The sequence below is a fragment of the Amblyomma mixtum genome, chromosome 9 (genome assembly GCF_055824585.1).
Source record: "Amblyomma mixtum isolate Tamu chromosome 9, ASM5582458v1, whole genome shotgun sequence".
In the NCBI taxonomy this organism is placed as follows: domain Eukaryota; kingdom Metazoa; phylum Arthropoda; class Arachnida; order Ixodida; family Ixodidae; genus Amblyomma; species Amblyomma mixtum.
The window spans coordinates 90,509,550-90,526,134 of NC_143020.1; the positions used below are offsets into that span (position 1 = coordinate 90,509,550).

At 47.8% G+C, this 16,585-nt stretch overlaps 1 pseudogene; it reads right to left on the reverse strand.

Moving 5' to 3' along the window:
- Positions 1-8,622: 8,622 nt before the first annotated feature.
- On the reverse strand, positions 8,623-10,844 carry LOC149330083 (uncharacterized; annotated as a pseudogene).
- Positions 10,845-16,585: the final 5,741 nt, after the last annotated feature.

Sequence of the window (16,585 nt, forward strand, 5' to 3'; positions counted from 1 at the left end):
TGTATTATATCTGAGAGAAAAATAACTTCAGAAGACACACGCATGCGTAGGTGGTTGGAAAAAGGAGAAATGGGTTGCCCGCGAAAGTTCTTTGCCAGGCATTGGGAGTTGGCAGCGATAGAGAATGCGAAGATGTGAACACTCTGGTCAAAAATTTGCCGACTCGCTTCCATGCGCAGCGACTGTAATGGTGCCCCTCTGTGTCGCACCTGCAACTACAGGCGCGTCTACACAACTTCCGCTTCAGGACTCAGCGATTACTGATTTCACGTCGGATATCCCTACTCGAATGGCTTGATGCCTCCGTAACGACGCAAACCGTCGCATCCGTTTAAACGCTGCGTCGAACACTTCTTCCCTCTCAAGCAGGTCAGAAGGCACGACAGCTTCCCCATAGGGTGCGGCAACATGCAATCTGTTGTAATTGCACATTTGCCTCTTGGATGAACAGCAGACTAAGTAATCGCACTACTTTTTTATTGCGAAAGCAAGACTACTTGCTCTTTCACGCCTATGCCGTGCCGCGGCGGTGACCACCATTGACCTTCATTTGACCTTGATTGCATTAGGTTGGATTAGATTGGATTGGATTAGATTAGATTAGACTGGATTGGATTGGATTCAATTAGATTAGATTACAATAAATTGGATTGGATAACCGATGCATCACCACGAGTCTAACCACAAGCACCACCACCAGCTACACTACCAGCTTAACCATGGCGTAGGTACGGATAGTGCTTTCGCAATTACCGGGCTTAACCAAGCTTAGCCACAGCGAATTTTTTGCGTAGAGAAGCGAAGTGCTTGGAAACACTGTATTTATATGAAGTCGTGTGGCCAAAGAGCGCCAAACATTGGCCGATGTCCGCTTCAGCCTAAAGCCATCACTGTTGGCGATCTATGCGAAAAATAAATAGCAAAGCTTATTGCAGAGTCAATCCTCGGCTTACTTGCGATCGCTGGAGTAAGTAGATAAGGCGCAGCGGCACCTTCCGCGCGGACTAGGCTGATTCTCGCTCTCCCGGTGCTCTTCCAGGCGATTTTTCCCAGAGGACAGTTCGTTGCATGTGCCACAGGCGAACACAATCGGTGAAGTGGGTGAATTGTTTCCATCCTCGGAGGGCGAACAAAGCTGAGAACTAACATCTTCCAAACAAATAATTTTAACTCTCCTATCGCAGCCCGCACTGTTAATCATCAGTCATCACTGGCAGAGAATATATCTGCAAGAAAAGGCGCAACGGTATCTGCGACTTCCTCTTTGCACTTTTTATACTTTGTAATGTTGCTTCTATCACTTACTATCACAACTGCGCACGTAAGCCTGAAAAAAAGAATGGTGTACGGTCGACGTGCTTCGCCATGTCTGTGGCTTGCTCTTCATCATTTTAGTGTTTGTCACTTTGAGTTCAATAAATCTTTTTCCTTCATAAACATTTTGTGTTGTTTGATATCGTATCATCGATTGCATTGGCAAGTAGCCAGCACTGCTGTACGGGCTCGGCTCTTCAAGGTGTAGTGTAAACAAAATTCAATTGAAAAAAATATACTGCCTGCACAAAGTTTCATCTTTTATTCCTACGTATTACTTTTATAATGACTAGGTCATGCGGTTTACGGAAACAAGACGGAAATGTTTTGATAGGGTCCATATTGTCAGCATAACGATTAAAGTGCTAACGATCTTTTGACCTTAGTTGTCAAGGAAGTAGGCACGTTTGGAAACAGACATTTCGCTACTAAGCCTCTGGGACATGAAGATTGTTATATTCTTGTTTAACTGACACAAACCCAATGCGCACTGCTGGTTTCGTGCGCACTTCAAAATTATAAATATACAGCACGCATCTATCATATTCTGAATGTCTCTTTAGGACATACCAAAAATGAAATTTACCATTGATGTTTAATAACAAAACCCACGTTTTGACTGAGTTCCCAGGGTTCTAACATAGAACAATCACGAACAACATAACTTTCAATCTCTTTTTCATAGCTTTCTCGCTGATATGGGCTCTAGAATATTCGAAGTTGATATGCATGGAATTGCTTCCTTTTTTGTCTGAGAAATATGCAGACATTGCCAAAAATAAATGAATTTAATAATCAGGCGGACATTGGCACGTGACTATGTTACCGCACATACGCACATGTTGACGGCTGGCAAAGAGCTGATGGGGATCAGAAGTGCAAGATGCCGGGCTAGTTGATATTGCATAATGAAATAAACAGCGCAAGGAACGGGACGAAACACGAAGGAGCAAAACACACATACGGGCGCTGAATAACAACTGAAATTTTATTTCGATGCAGGACACATATGTAAGGTACAAAGAGGGCTGTGTTGAGGAGGGCTGATGGGGACCCAAAACTAGTTACTGACTTTACCTGTGGCTTCAAACTTCAGAAGGAACAGTGCGGCAACCATAGAAACAAGCATGCACGGTGTTCGCGGGAGATGAGAATGAAGGTCCCTCTCGACAGCGTTCACTTTACAGCCAGTAAAGAGGTGTCGAGGTAAGAAGACTTTCACTTCCAACGGAAGTGATAAGGGCGCGTACCGACGGCGATAAAGAGAGGCCATATGCACAGAAGCGAAACATGTGTGTCACGGAAAACTAACACAGGGGATATTTTGGTTAATAAGAAACAATTCACCTCGCGACTTTGTTATCACAACCACTGGCAATATATTTTTATTTAGAAAAAGAAACTGCTCTCGAGGGCTACAGTCAGTGGCGGGATGTTCTACAGTGTCCCGTACGCCAGCTCGGTAGTTCTTTGCAGGAGCACACGGTAGCTGTCTTGCGCTGCCGAATACACTACCAGAGAAAATGTTTCTCCAAGAGGTCCTGCGATTATTGCGGAGTGAAACGCGCTTGAAATGTCTCATGCTGCACTTCCTGCTCTTGTCTTTGTCCGCGGTTATGTCTGGCACACAGAAATCACATTATAAAGGGATTAGAAAAAATGAGCCCCCTCGTCTTTTTAATGTTTTTCCGCGGACTTGGTATAACAGTTGCCACTGATCAGAGGTGCACGGACGTGCTTTACCGCGCGCTAAATAGCATCCAATTCTACTTTCTTCCACCAGCTCTGTAAAACGTACCTTAACTGATTTATTGCCGCCTATACAAGAGATCCTTGTTGTGCGTTCAGTATCTTTACCATATGGCTATCACGGGAGCACAGTTTCTATCAAATCAGCCGAGAAAAAGCCTTCTACGAGACAACAGATATGCCGCCAGAGACCGGTCTTCATTTCAGTAGCCGCAGGCTAATTCCGCGCGCGAGCTGCTAGATTAGTCACACTCTACCGGAAGTTGCAAAAGTGGCACCCCTTTGGCCCTAAGGTCTGTACGATGTCTTAAGCAAGCAATCGGTTCCGTTAGACTGGGTTACAATGCTACTCACTGAAATATAAATTAAACGGTTGGTACTACAGAGCTGTAGTTTGCGGTGTGGCATACTACTTCAACATTTTATGCCACACCAGATTTTCAGGGTTTAGTCGCGCAGAACTACCAGCTGGATGTGCGTGCAGAAGCATCTCGCGCTAGTGATTTGCAATAGAAGTATACTGATAAAACGGCTCGCACGCGCGCTGACTCGCTCGCCCACGAAGCCTACCACAGCGGAAGTGACAGGCGCGGTTCCTTGTGTCTTAATTCTCGAAAAAGCCTCACGCGAGAGAAACGCGTGTGCGAAGAGGCCAACATATAATGGAGGGTGCACTGCGCGTTTGTCTGGACAGTGCTCTGCCCGCTCTGTCACAGTGTGCTGTCAGTGATACTGGCACCGTTCTTGTGGTCTACCCATTTTACCTCAGGCCTGTACATGCGTCACCGGAGACCAAACTGTTAGCATATAACACATTTATACGATCAGTTCTCGAATATGGAAATACGATTTGGTTTCCCTACACACAACAGCTCTTTAACAAACTAGAAGGAGTGCAGAGAAAGGCAATTAGATTTATCTTTAACAAATACAGGAGCAGTGATTCACCATCCCAGCTACTAAATCAAGCATGTATTCTTTCTTTACAGAAACGCGCCAGACTAGCACGACTAAAATTATTGTTCCAGTTAGTTCATAACACATTAAACATAGATACTTCGTTATATATGTCTGTAGATGAATCCAGACCATCCCGGCATAAGCACCCATTAACCCTTAAAGAGTACGCATTCCGAACCGACTGTTTCAGATATTCATTTTTCCCGCTTGCCATAACAGAATGGAATAGTTTGAACCCCTCTATTGCTACTAATACATCTTTGCAGAAATTTGTAACTTTGGTAGAAGAACAGTTGCGCGATAATTAAATAGATAATTATATCATAATTATTCAAGTACAACAGGCAACTCACTGCATGTAACAGCATTTGTATGAACATATTACTTAATATGTATAAAATTGCACCCTTTTCTGTGAAAAATACTCTCTCCTTATGTGTTTTATTTTCTGTTATCTGTGTTTTAAGCATGAAATGCTTTTAGCCCCCGTTGTCGGCAGTGTGGTGACGTCACGCCGAGACCGAGAGCAATCATCCGGGCATTGAAATCCACTCATCCGGGCATTGAAATCCACTCATCCGGGCACTGAATTCCAGTCATCCGGGCTCTGAAACGAGAACATCCGGGCACCGTACGAGACTTAACGAGATTTAACGAGACTCTGTAAGCCCTCCTACGCGACCGGCATGCAAGCGCCGGTTGATCTCCAAAGGAGTCACAAAAAATAACTGCTGCCAGTGCCTTCTCAATGTTTATCAAGATATCAGTCGCTGTGCGTTTGATAATGCACGGAATTATAATTTCCGATTTGTAATAACGCGTGCAAAAAGTACATAAATGCCACGATACACTTCGTTGTCATACGTGATCTCTTAGGGGCTTCGCGCATCGAAGGAAAGCCGCGCAGGCGCACAGGGGCCCGGGGGATAAGCGCTGCGTTCAAAGGGCAAGGCATCGCGCCTAACGGGTGGTGGCGTTCCTCCCTTCCATTAAGGTGCGGTTCGGGTGTCCACCGAGATGGCAGAGAATTACTGCGCCATTTCCTTTCCTCAAAAAACCTTGCGTTCAAATGGCAAGGCATCGCGCTGAACGGGTGGTGGCGTTCCTCCCTTCCTGTACGGTGCGGTTCGGGTGTCCACCGAGATGACATTAGAGAGTTTTAGTATAGCGTTAGCGTGATAGCGGACCTAAGGGAAATTACGTTAGCGTGCCGCAAGCAACTTATCTCCACAGACAGTTTTAGTGTAGCGTTTTGAAAACGCTAAACGCCATCTGTTTGACATGGATGCCAACGCTCCTTTTAAAATGGTTGACATTGCCGCTAACTTGCCAAAGTATAATATTTCCGAGTTTGTTAAACGAATTATTAGTACAGCGTTCATTTTCGTCTGCAAAATTACCCCGAAATTGGAAAAAAATAAAATAGAAACGTAAAATAGTGGCGCCATCTAGTAAAGGCAATGTTAACTACAAGCCGTTGAAGCAAGAAAAATTCAGGGCGCACTTTGACTGTCTAAAGTGGGTAGAGGCGGAAGCGTTTTCCGCACCACCTTCGCTGTTTCTGTGGCACCGGTGGCGTCACATATAATTGAGTACTAATTACTAAGTGATGACAAATCACTAATTAATGGTTAATTACTGATTAATTCCTGAATACTAATTAACTGCTAATTAATGACGCTTAAGCTTCGCCTTTAGGAGTGGAACGCGACAGCGCGTTGTAGCGCTGCCAGGGAGTCCACGGAACACCACCCGTTCAGCGCGATGCCTTGCCCTTTGAACGCAACCCTTTTTGAGGAAAGGAAATGGCGCAGTAATTCTCTGTCATCTCGGTGGACACCTGAACCGCACCGTAGAGGAAGGGAGGAAGTGGGAGTGAAAGAAGATAGATAAAGAGGAGCCGTAATGAAGAAAATGAAAACTGTATTTGAGGAAAGGGAATTACGCAGTAACTGTCTCACAAAATTCAGGGGGGCACTTTTTTGACCTAAAGTGTGGTCAGTGATGCCCCTAAGAGTGGAACGCGACAGCGTCTTGCAACGCTGCCAAGGAGTCCATAGAACGCCATCGCCCATTCGGTTCTACGCCTCGCTCGTCAGTAAATTGGTTTTTGAGGAAAGGAAATGTATCTGTCTCTCATTTGTCGGTGGACACCTAAACCTCGCGGGAAGGGAATGGAGGAGGATGAGAGTGAGTGAAGACACCGTATTCACTAGCCTTTGGTGACGCTTAAGGAGTTTTAATATGACGAAGCCATAAGCACCCCCGGGCGGATAGTGTTGTTAATTATTGCTCATTGCGCTCTGTAAGTGTATTTGTGTACTGTGGTTCTTGCCGAAGTCAGGCAATAAATAAAAAAAAAGCTGGCATGGCGGAGTGGATAGCATGCTCGTCTCACACGCCGAAGACCGGGGTTCGATTCCTAAGCTCGACGAATTTCTTAATCGGTTTTATTTATTTATATGGCCTAACTAGTAAAGCTAATTAGGCTAATTGAATAATTAAGCAATTAACTAAGCTCAGTCCCACTAAATTGGAGCATCACTATACGATCCCTTCAATTGGTTGCATGGTTACTAGCCAAAGTACAATTGGCCCCGTTTGAAATTCGCGCACTGTGACGTCACGACCGTTTCCAGCAATTGAAAAGCATGACATTTTCTGTCGACAACTGCTGCTTACAACGATGAGACATTAAAGGCTTCCGCCTTAATATTTGTTATCACATGACGTCTAATGTTAAAAAAACTTTTGTAAATTTAATATAAACTCTCTGTACATAATTTAAGTCATAAAACACCGCGAATAGCCTCCAAATCTATTTTTGTCTCGTTCCAGACGTTTTTGATGGTTTGTGCTGCGTTTCGGGCCGTTGCAGACGGTAGCTGTGCAGCTGGAGGTGCTATTAGGCTTGCGCGCTCCAGAATCGAGAGCGTATCTTAAAAACAGGGCTGAATTGCAGCTTAAACTTTATCGTCGAAGCAAGGTAAGTCATAGCGAAAAGCAAAAACACCAGTAGTTGCCGGTAAACATGCCGACCGGAATCGCAAGAGCTGCTGAATCGGCTGAAGCGGGCGGCTGTCGCTTGAAAGGACGCCGCCATGTTTCCACGCTAAGGGCGCAAATGCCGCAACGCTAAATTCTGAAAATTGCGTGCGTACGCTAACGCTATTTCCCCGTTAGCGTTCTGCGCATGCGCACTCTGCACCCGCTATTCCGCTATGCACGCAATTACGCAAAGCCCGCTATACCAAAACTCTCCATTAGGCCCCTAAACATTTCATGCTTACTCTACTCTCGGTTACGGGAGAGGAAGAGATTTTTTTTTCCCATACTCATGTAATTACTTGCAAATAACAGTGTTTTTAATGTATACCATTCCATTTGTATTCGCTTTGTACCTTCTTACTATATGCCCGTCCTGTAAAAATCCCAATGGGATTGACAGTATGTGAAATAAATAAATAAATAAATAAATAAATAAATACATATAGGCGGCAGAGTGTTCCAACGGCGCAGGGCTTCGACTTGCTTTCTGTTCCTCTAGAATTACTCCCTGTAGGTCCCACAGTGGTGGCTCAGTGGTTACGGCGCTCGGCTGGTGACCCGAAAGACGCGGGTTCGATTCCGACCGAAGCGTCCGAATTTCGATGAAGGCGAAATTCTAGAGGCCCGTGTGCTGTGCTATGTCAGTGCACGTTAAAGAACCCCAGGTTATCGAAATTTCCGGAGCCCTTCACTACGACGTCCCTCATAGCCTGATTTGCCTTTGGGACGTTAAACCTCAATAAACCAACCAACGTACACTAGGGAAGAAAATACCAGAGCTGCACTCCGTTGTTTGCTGCGTTTTATTTTATTTCGTTCACTATCACTTTCACTAGCACTATCTTTTTTCGGAGGTTCCCATGCGCTGGTTTCTTCGTTGCTGCTCGTTGCGTTTCCTTTTTTTTTCTGTCGAACCGATGAGCGAGTGCGCAAGTGTATGGCGTCACTGATCCTTGATGGCATACAAGCGCATATCACAGTGCGCCCTCTGCAGAGGCTACCGGAGGCTACACTTCCCACTCTCCTACTTCTTCGCTTGGCTCTGGTGCGGGGAACCTCTTCCGGAGCGGCATGCGAGCTGGCGTGGGGTCTCTCCTCGGGACGCGTTTTCCTTTCCGCAGTGACGACAAACAAATGAGCTAGAGAGAGAGAGAGAGAAAACTTTATTTACAAAGGAATTCGGGGCACGCCCCAGGGTCCCCGCACGACCCCACTGCACTCAAGTGTTTATGTTCCTGAGGTCCCTAACACTGGCAGCACGGCCGGTGGCGATGGTCTGCACGGCCGGGTCCTCCGAATGCAGCAGGGTCTCCCAGTCCTCCCAGGTCTTGAGGTTCTCTAGGTCCCGCGGGGGAGGGTCCGCCGGGCAGAGCGAAAGGATGTGGAGGGAAGAAGCGAAGGGTTCTGGGCAAAGGGCGCAAGTAGGAGTGGGGAAGGAGGGATGATAGTGGGTTAGGGTAAGGGGCGAGGGAAGAGTATGTGATTGTAATCTGCGCCAGAGTGTTGCGTGTCTGTTATCTAGGGAGGGGTGGGGCGGGGGGTAGAGCTGGCGAGAGGCTCTGTATGCCAGGGTCAGCTCACTGAATGAGTGCATGCGATCCTTCGTGAATCCCCGATCCGAGGCCACCTGAGCCCGGTTTAAAGAACCTCGGGCTAAAAGGTTGGCGGCCTCGTTTCCGGGATTCCCGGAGTGCGCAGGCACCCATATCAGCTCCACTTGGCGGGGCGGGGGTGCATCGGGCGAGTCAAGTATGCCAAAAGCAGGGACATGAACTCGGCCTCGAGCAAAATTTAGAATCGCAGTTTTAGAGTCAGTTAAAATATACCGGGCTTCCGTGCGGGTTATAGCAAGTGCAATGGCGGCTTCCTCTGCAGCCTCTGTGGACTTATCTGGAGGGAGAGGTAGTGTGAGGAGAATGGATGAAGAGGAGTCCACCGCAGCTGCTGTCGCTTCATCACCCGTGCAGGCAGCGTCCACCCATACGGCGTCCGGCTGGGGGCTGTACGCTCGATGGAGTGCCTTCGCACGGGCTCTGCGGCGCTGCTCATGGTGGGACGGGTGCATATTCCTCGGGAGCGGCCTGATGAGAAGCTCTCGGTGAAGGGATCGTGGGATAGACGTGCCACATAAAGTGTGCTGCTGTGTGCGGTGACGACTCAGGTTGGCCGCACTGCTGAAGTGGCATCTACAAACAGCGCACTGGTGCGGCTTCACCCCTAAGCGAACCAGCTGGTGGACGAGGAGATGATCTCGCCGTTTGAATTTCCGGCCGCATTGGTCGCCCTGGAAAAGCCGCTCGCGAGTGTGGGTCAGTGCATGCCTTTTTAAATGGCCTCTGTAAGGGAAAAGAGAACAGAATGAGGAGAAGTAGCACACTCGGCAAGACAGCCTCATAGCCGGCTCAGAGGAGGAAGAGGAACCGCTCCATAAACACACGAGGCCTTTCACCTATGCGTAGCAGCGTTGATATGGAGCGAAAGAAGCGTATACTGCAGCCAGTTGGCCCAGCGGCCACTGCCATGACGCAGGATAATGAAGCCGTGATCAGCGCTTAAAAATTCGTCTCTTCTCCTACAAGACTATTGAAGAAGCGTAGCTTGTTGGGCCAGTTGGTGCATGGTATGAGAAAACCAGCGAAAAGGAAGCATTCACAAGGAGAAGTACACAGGACAACGCTTCCAGCGTTGTCCTGTGTACTTCTCTTTGTGAATGCGTCCTTTTCGCTGGTTTTCTCATACTCTTACAATACATATCAGATAAAATTACAAAATAAGTCACGCGCATCTATTGGCCTTAGAAACCGCATAAATATGTCGGGCGCTCGAGTTCTTTGCCAAGCCACTGGACTTAGCAGCAAAGGGGGATGCGAACATACGAACCTCTATTCGCTGATTCGCTTCCATGCGCAGCGACGCTAGTGGCGAGTACCTGGTCGGGGGAAATTTTGTACCCATTAGAAAGCCGGTAGGTACCCGGCGGCATCGGGGTTCGAACGCGAGGCGGATGCGAGGAGGATGCTCTACCACAAGGCCACCGCTTAGGCCAAGGAGATAACTCGGCTGGGTGACGTAACCACTCGCATACATTTAGGGCAAACAGCTTCTGTTGGTGTGTCGTGCATGGTCAAAACGAAATAATTAGGACAGAGAATCCCGCCTGTGGGAGGACGGCCAAAATAGGCCCAGGTGTGTTGCTTCCGGTCACTCGAGCTCCGATCGGATGATGCAACAGCTTTTCAAGGTCGCCAGACAAAGACATAAAAATCGCTTTATCCGTACCCACTATTACGCGCCACGTGTCTTTCGTTGACGTGGATCACGGCGTTGTGCTCTTCGGACGGCTTCTAGGACGAAGATGTGGCCGCAGCGGCCTGAGTACCATGGTCCTGCGAAGACATCGAGGCCGGCGGCGCGCCGTGCTGCTTGGCCAGGCTTACGGGCGTCGCGTAGTACCGCTCCTTCACCGCCGTCAGCAGCATGTAGCTCAGGTCTTCGTTGGGGTCGGCGCCCGGACTCCCGGGCACCTTGATCTCCGGCACGTCCAGGTCGTGGTTGTCCAGGCACTGTGTGGCCGAGCCGGAGCCACCGCGCTCGTCATCGTCGTAGTCCTTGTAGTTGAGCACCGGGTTGAGGTGGCTTGTGGTGGAGTTAGCGTTGATCATGCCGTAGTACTTGGCATTCAAGCAGAAGCGCTTGAACGCCACGCACAGCCCGATGAGCGATATACTGTTGCCCACGAAGAGCACGATGCGTAGGATGATTCTGAAGATCATGGCGTCGGCTGCTTGTGCTATAGCGCTGCGGTCAACAGGAGGAATGGTGTACCTTATCTGGCAAGGGTAGAACGGATTCGATTCCATGCGCAGTTACACTAGTGGTGCCCCTATGTGTAGCACCCGGGCACCACATCACTACTTTCCTTTCTGAGTGCGATTTCCGGTTCCTTCTGGGATCTCCCCATTAGTGCTGGTCGATGCGTCTCAGTAACGATGCGAACCATCGCAGCCGTATAAACACAGGTCCAATCGTTTGTTCCTTTTGAAGAAAGACGATAGCCACAACAGCTTCACTGTGGAACATGGTTACATGAAATCAGATTTAACAGCGCGTTTCCCTCGCGAACGAAAGTATGACTAAGTTATCAGACGCCTCCACTTGCTTGGGCAATCGAAATGCTTGAAAACGCTTGGTACTGTGGGTGTATTGGTTTGTAGCGTGTGCGTAAACGTGCCAAATATTGGTTGATGTTCGCTTGAGTCTAACGCCATTACTATAGGCTTCTTATACGAAAAACCAGAAGCAAAGCGCAATACAGAGTAAAACCTCGGCTTACTTGTTATCTGTGGAGAAAGGGCCCGAGGAGCAGCGGTGCCTTCGTTGCTGCCTGAGCGGATGCTTGTTCAGCCGCTGCTCCTCCAAAACGACTTTTTTTAGGGAACAGGTCGCCGCATGTGTCGCAGCGGGACAGCGTGGGTGAAACGGATGAAATGGTTCCATTCATGGAAGGCAAACGCACAGGGGCATGATCATATAACGGACGAAGAACATTAGGCTGCTCTTTCATCACAGTCTGAACTTTTAATCGCCAATCATCCTAGGCACTCAAAGGACGACAGAAGGCGCGCAATTGTGGTCGCCACTCGCTCATTCTTTTCTTTATACTTTGTAATAGTGCCTGCATAATGTTACTACCAAAACTGCACACGTATAATAGAAAAAAGAACGACAGATGTTTGAGACGTTTTGTCTTATCTGTAGTTTGCAATTTTTCGCAGCCGTGTTTGCCATTTTCAGTTAAAAATTCTGGCAAGGAATGATTAGTTTCTGTTGTCTTATATTAACTATTGCATCATCAAAATCGTGTCTCCTCCTGTAGCAGGTCAGCACTCCGAGGTGCTCTGTAGATAAAACTACAATAAAAGTACTGCTGTTCGCACAGTGTTTGATTTTTTTCTCTAACCATATCAATTTTGTAATGATTATGCGAAGTGACATAAGCCAGCAAGACGCCTGGCTGTTTATATGCCCCAAATTACCGTGATACCACTTAACAAAATTATTGTAAGAAGAAGATAGGGACGAATCAGCACTCCCGTGCTTCGTCGTCATCGCTGGTTGTTAGAGCGCGAGCTTTCAGTTTCTCAGGAAGTAAGCAAGTTTACATGCTGACATGCTGTAATAAACATCTGGGGACATGAAGAACATTATATTATTGGTTAACCTACAGATTCAAAATGCGCAGTACTGATTTCATGGCCCCTCTAATAAAACTAAATGTCACACATCTATATCATTCCCATCACGGATGAATGATATACAGCAAGAAAAGAAGTCATCATTGATATTAATTTGCAATGTCTGGTTCCGTCAACTACTCATGACACCTAGTAATGCCTACCTGGTCTAAGAGGTATATTTTTTTTCATTTGGTTTTATTTTTTATCTACCTTGATAATGACTCATGCGGTTGTAAGCTACTCTTGTAACGATACCAATATCCTGTGTTCGCTTTTGTTCGCCAAGAAGCAAAGCTCTATTGCAGCCTAAGGATGGCATGCACGCCTCGCAATCTTAAAGTTAAGGGCTCAGTTCCCGCATCTTTTAAGAAGTTTTATACTTCGTTGAACCCACAACAGCACGCCGCATAAGCCCCACGCAACGAATCCGAAAGATGGCCTGAATGGAGAGCTTCCGAGACCTGTCGCTGTATATCCTGCCTGAAATGCGGCGCAAGGAATGATCGTGGTTCCGGTCGACAGGGCAGCAGACACAAATGACGGGCTACCTCCTGGCACACAAACTACTTGATTTCGGCAGAAAGGCGATAGGGTTTAATGTCCATGGCGGATCAAAACACGCCACTTGGGTAGCTCCTCAAATCTCTATAAAGTTCGTAGACCTTCGCAATGGCAGTCGGACTTTTTGCAATGGCCGTGTTGAAGGCGTCATCATCGGTACCTTTCAGTACGTGCCTAATCTTATCTACACCCGCTATATTTGGGTTGAAGCGTTTCCATAAGTCCACGATGTCCTCGATGTAAATGTTGAAGCTTTCTCCTCCCCGCATGCTGTGATCACGAGCGTAGACGCTTCGAAGCACGAAATTTGCGAACGGCAGGACGGCCGGATACTCCAGGAAAGGTGGTCTTGAAGGTTGGCCAGGTGGTGATGCCTGAATCACGGTTCCAATAGGACGTTTTTGCCAACATCAGTTAATTAGAATATTACGGGCTTAAGCCTGAGAGTATCATGTCAGTTGTTTTGCCGGATCCCCCTTTCGGACGCTGAAAGCCTTAGACATCTTGGCCGCCGCTGGTACTGAAGATAGTGGAATCTCGCTGACGTAAGGCGTAAGAACAGGCGACAGGCGGATGCGGGGCCTAGCGCTGCTGACTTGTCACCGCCACGGGAACGGACACCGTGCGACTGCGGAGTTCCAGGGCGGTGTCGGAGGTGCGGATCGTGGCGCCTTCACCAAGTGAATAGTGGATTGTTGGTGGGTGAAGGCGAGCAACGCAGGCAGCAGTCAGGTAGCACCTGTAGAATGCAGCCAGCCGCAGTAGCAGGGTAAGCCAGAGACTCGCGCTCTAGCCACCAGCGGCGACGATGAGGCGCGAGATTGCTGAGTTGTCCCCATCTTCTTCTTACAATGAGCAGTTTTAAGCGGTTTCCCGATAGTTTGGAACATCTAAACTTCCAGCCATTTTGATCGCATAGACCCTTTCACATAGTCATTAAAAATTGATATCGGCAGATAAAAGACCAAACATTGAGGAGTTTTTTTTTTCATTCCACCTTGGAGCGCTGAGGCGTTACAGTGGGGGAAGGGATTTTGATGATGCAATAGATAACATCTGACAACACAAACTGTTCATACCTTGATAAAATTTTTGTCTGGAAATGAAAACCACGACTGTGAAAAATTGGACACTATAGATAAGACAAAGCATTTCGACCATCAGCGGTTCTTTTTCTAGTATACGCGTGTACTTTTGGTAGTAACATGATAGAGGAAACATTAAAATTATAAAGAGAGGAAAGAGGCAGTGGCGACTATTGCGCCCCTTCTGTCGTGCATGTGCCGCCTGGGGCCGTTGGCCATTGAGAGTGCATGCAGGCTGTGATGGAAGAGCAGTCGAATATTCGTCGTCCGTTCGACCTTCTTACTCGCGGGAGTTCGCCCTCCTAGAATGGAACCCCTTCAACCGATTCACACGTGTTGTTCCCCTGCGAGACATGCGGCGACCTGTTCCCCAGAAAAGAGGCTTTGGATGAGCGCCGCCTGAGCAAGCATCCGCAGATGCAGCAACGAAGGCACCGCTGCTCCTTCTGCCCTTACTCCACCGATAGCAGGTAAGCCGAGGTTTGACACTGCATTTTACTTTGCTATCAATTCTTCGTATAGGACGCAAAAAATAGTGGCGTTAGACTTAAGCGAACGTCAACCAATATTTGGCGCTCTTTGACACTCGGTTTGCCAGGACACTTTGCCAACTGAAATGTTGAGAAGGGAAAGCCGAGATCACTATGCCGTGAGGACTTCCGGCGGATGTAACGTCACACCATTCACGTGGCTTTATATATACCCAAGTTATAAATATTTCGGGGATCTTAGTGTTAGTTACGCTTAATTACACTGTAGTGTAGGACGTCTTCGAAGGCGCTGGGTCGCGAACGGCTAGCGGTACGTCTCGGTTCAGTCCCGAGGCAGCGATCAGTCACAGCGGCAGCGATCAGCGCACACGCACGAGCATCAGCGCCGCTGTCTTCGTCCTCTTCTTCCTTACGCCAGCTGCCCATCAAACTTTGCTTCAAGGTTAACTTTTTCCTTCTCTATCTGAAGTATTCATTAGTTGTCTTCTGTCTTTTTTACTTCCCGAGTTAAATGCCTGTGACACGCTTTGTCAACGGACGGACCACAGTATGAGCCATTAGAGGTTTTCGCCTTAATACGCCCGCAACACCGAGTGTTTTCAAGCATTTCGCTTCTGTAAGCACAGGGAAGAGAGTGCGATAACTTCGTGTTCACTTCGTTCAAGAGTCAAATGCGCTGTTAAATCTCATTGCATGTCTTCGCATTCCAGGGCGAAGCAGTCATATTCTGTCGTCTTCATTCAAAAGGATTGTTATTCAAGGAGCGCTTTTATGGCAGCGACGGTTCACGTCGTAGAGCAGTCTTATCGACCTGCACTAATAAGGTGATTCGAGAAGACACCATAAATTGCGGCCAGAAACGCAAATGGTTAAGCAGCGCCCGTTTGCTACGCATGGAATCGAAGTGGCGAATAGTGTGTTCACTTGTTGGCGTTGTCTGGCGGTGCGATGTGCAGTGCTTGGCAGTGAACTTGAGTGCGCGACGTTTATCGGCGGTTTCTAAGTACCAGTACATGTGTGCAACATATGTTGTCATTTTATCTTATACGTAATTTAAAAGAAAAGTAATGTGTTTGACAGGGCTGATCAAAGATTCATCATGTTGCTGCATGGCAGTCACTTCTGCACCATCTGGCTGCGATACGCTTCTTTCGTAGCCATGTAAGCGTTAATAGAAGTAGGTGAACGGCCTGCCGTGGTGTTTGTATGATGGAATGGGTATTTCACTCTTCCTCCGCTCAGCCAGCGATGAGCTTGTCTTATTAAGTGCGCCACTTCGCCCCCTTCTGTTATCTTTGCCCTCATAGAAGCAATTTCAAGAGACACGCACGGAACCACACTGGCGAGCGGCCTTTCGTGTGCGACGACTGCGGGAAGGGTTTCAAACAGCGAGAGGATCTCGTCGCCCACAAGCGGGTCCACACAAAGGAGAAACCGTACAAGTGCCCCGACTGCAGTCTCCGTTTCAGCCAAACTTGCAGCCGCAGTCGTCACCGCAGAGAACACCCTACTAAGGTCACGCCTAGGAAAACCTTCTCCCGGAAGGACCGCCTTAAGAGACACCTGAAGACGCACCCGCAGGAGAGACCCCACACCAGCTCCCATGCCGCTCCGGAAGAGGTTCCCTCACCAGAGCCAAGCGAAGAAGTACGAGAGTGGGAACTGCAGCCTCCGGTAGCCTCCGCAGATGACGTCCTGTGATTGCACCGTGATTCCGTCGAACAAACTGAACTCCAACGCAACAAGCGGCAATTAAGAAGCAGTGCTGAAGGGCGCTGGTTGCGAAGCCAACATGAACGAAATAATAAAAAGAAAACATGCAACAAAGGGCGGAGTGAAGCCCTGCTATTTTCTTCGCTGGCATGGGGAGTAATTGTAGACGAGTAGAAAGCGTATCGAAGTCCTACGCCGTTGGAGCGCTCTGCCTACTGTATGTATGAAAACAAAACAAAAAGTTGATCAATAATAAAATCAGTCGAAAAAGCTCAAGAAGGCAGACAGTTTGTAAATGCGAGTATAATATTTAAAGTAAGAGCATATGTATAGATACATTATATTAGCACGAAATAGGTTCTCAATTGCTTAGGACTAAAACCAACAGTGTCTTTATATTTGTTGAGAAAAACGGCAAGATTATGAG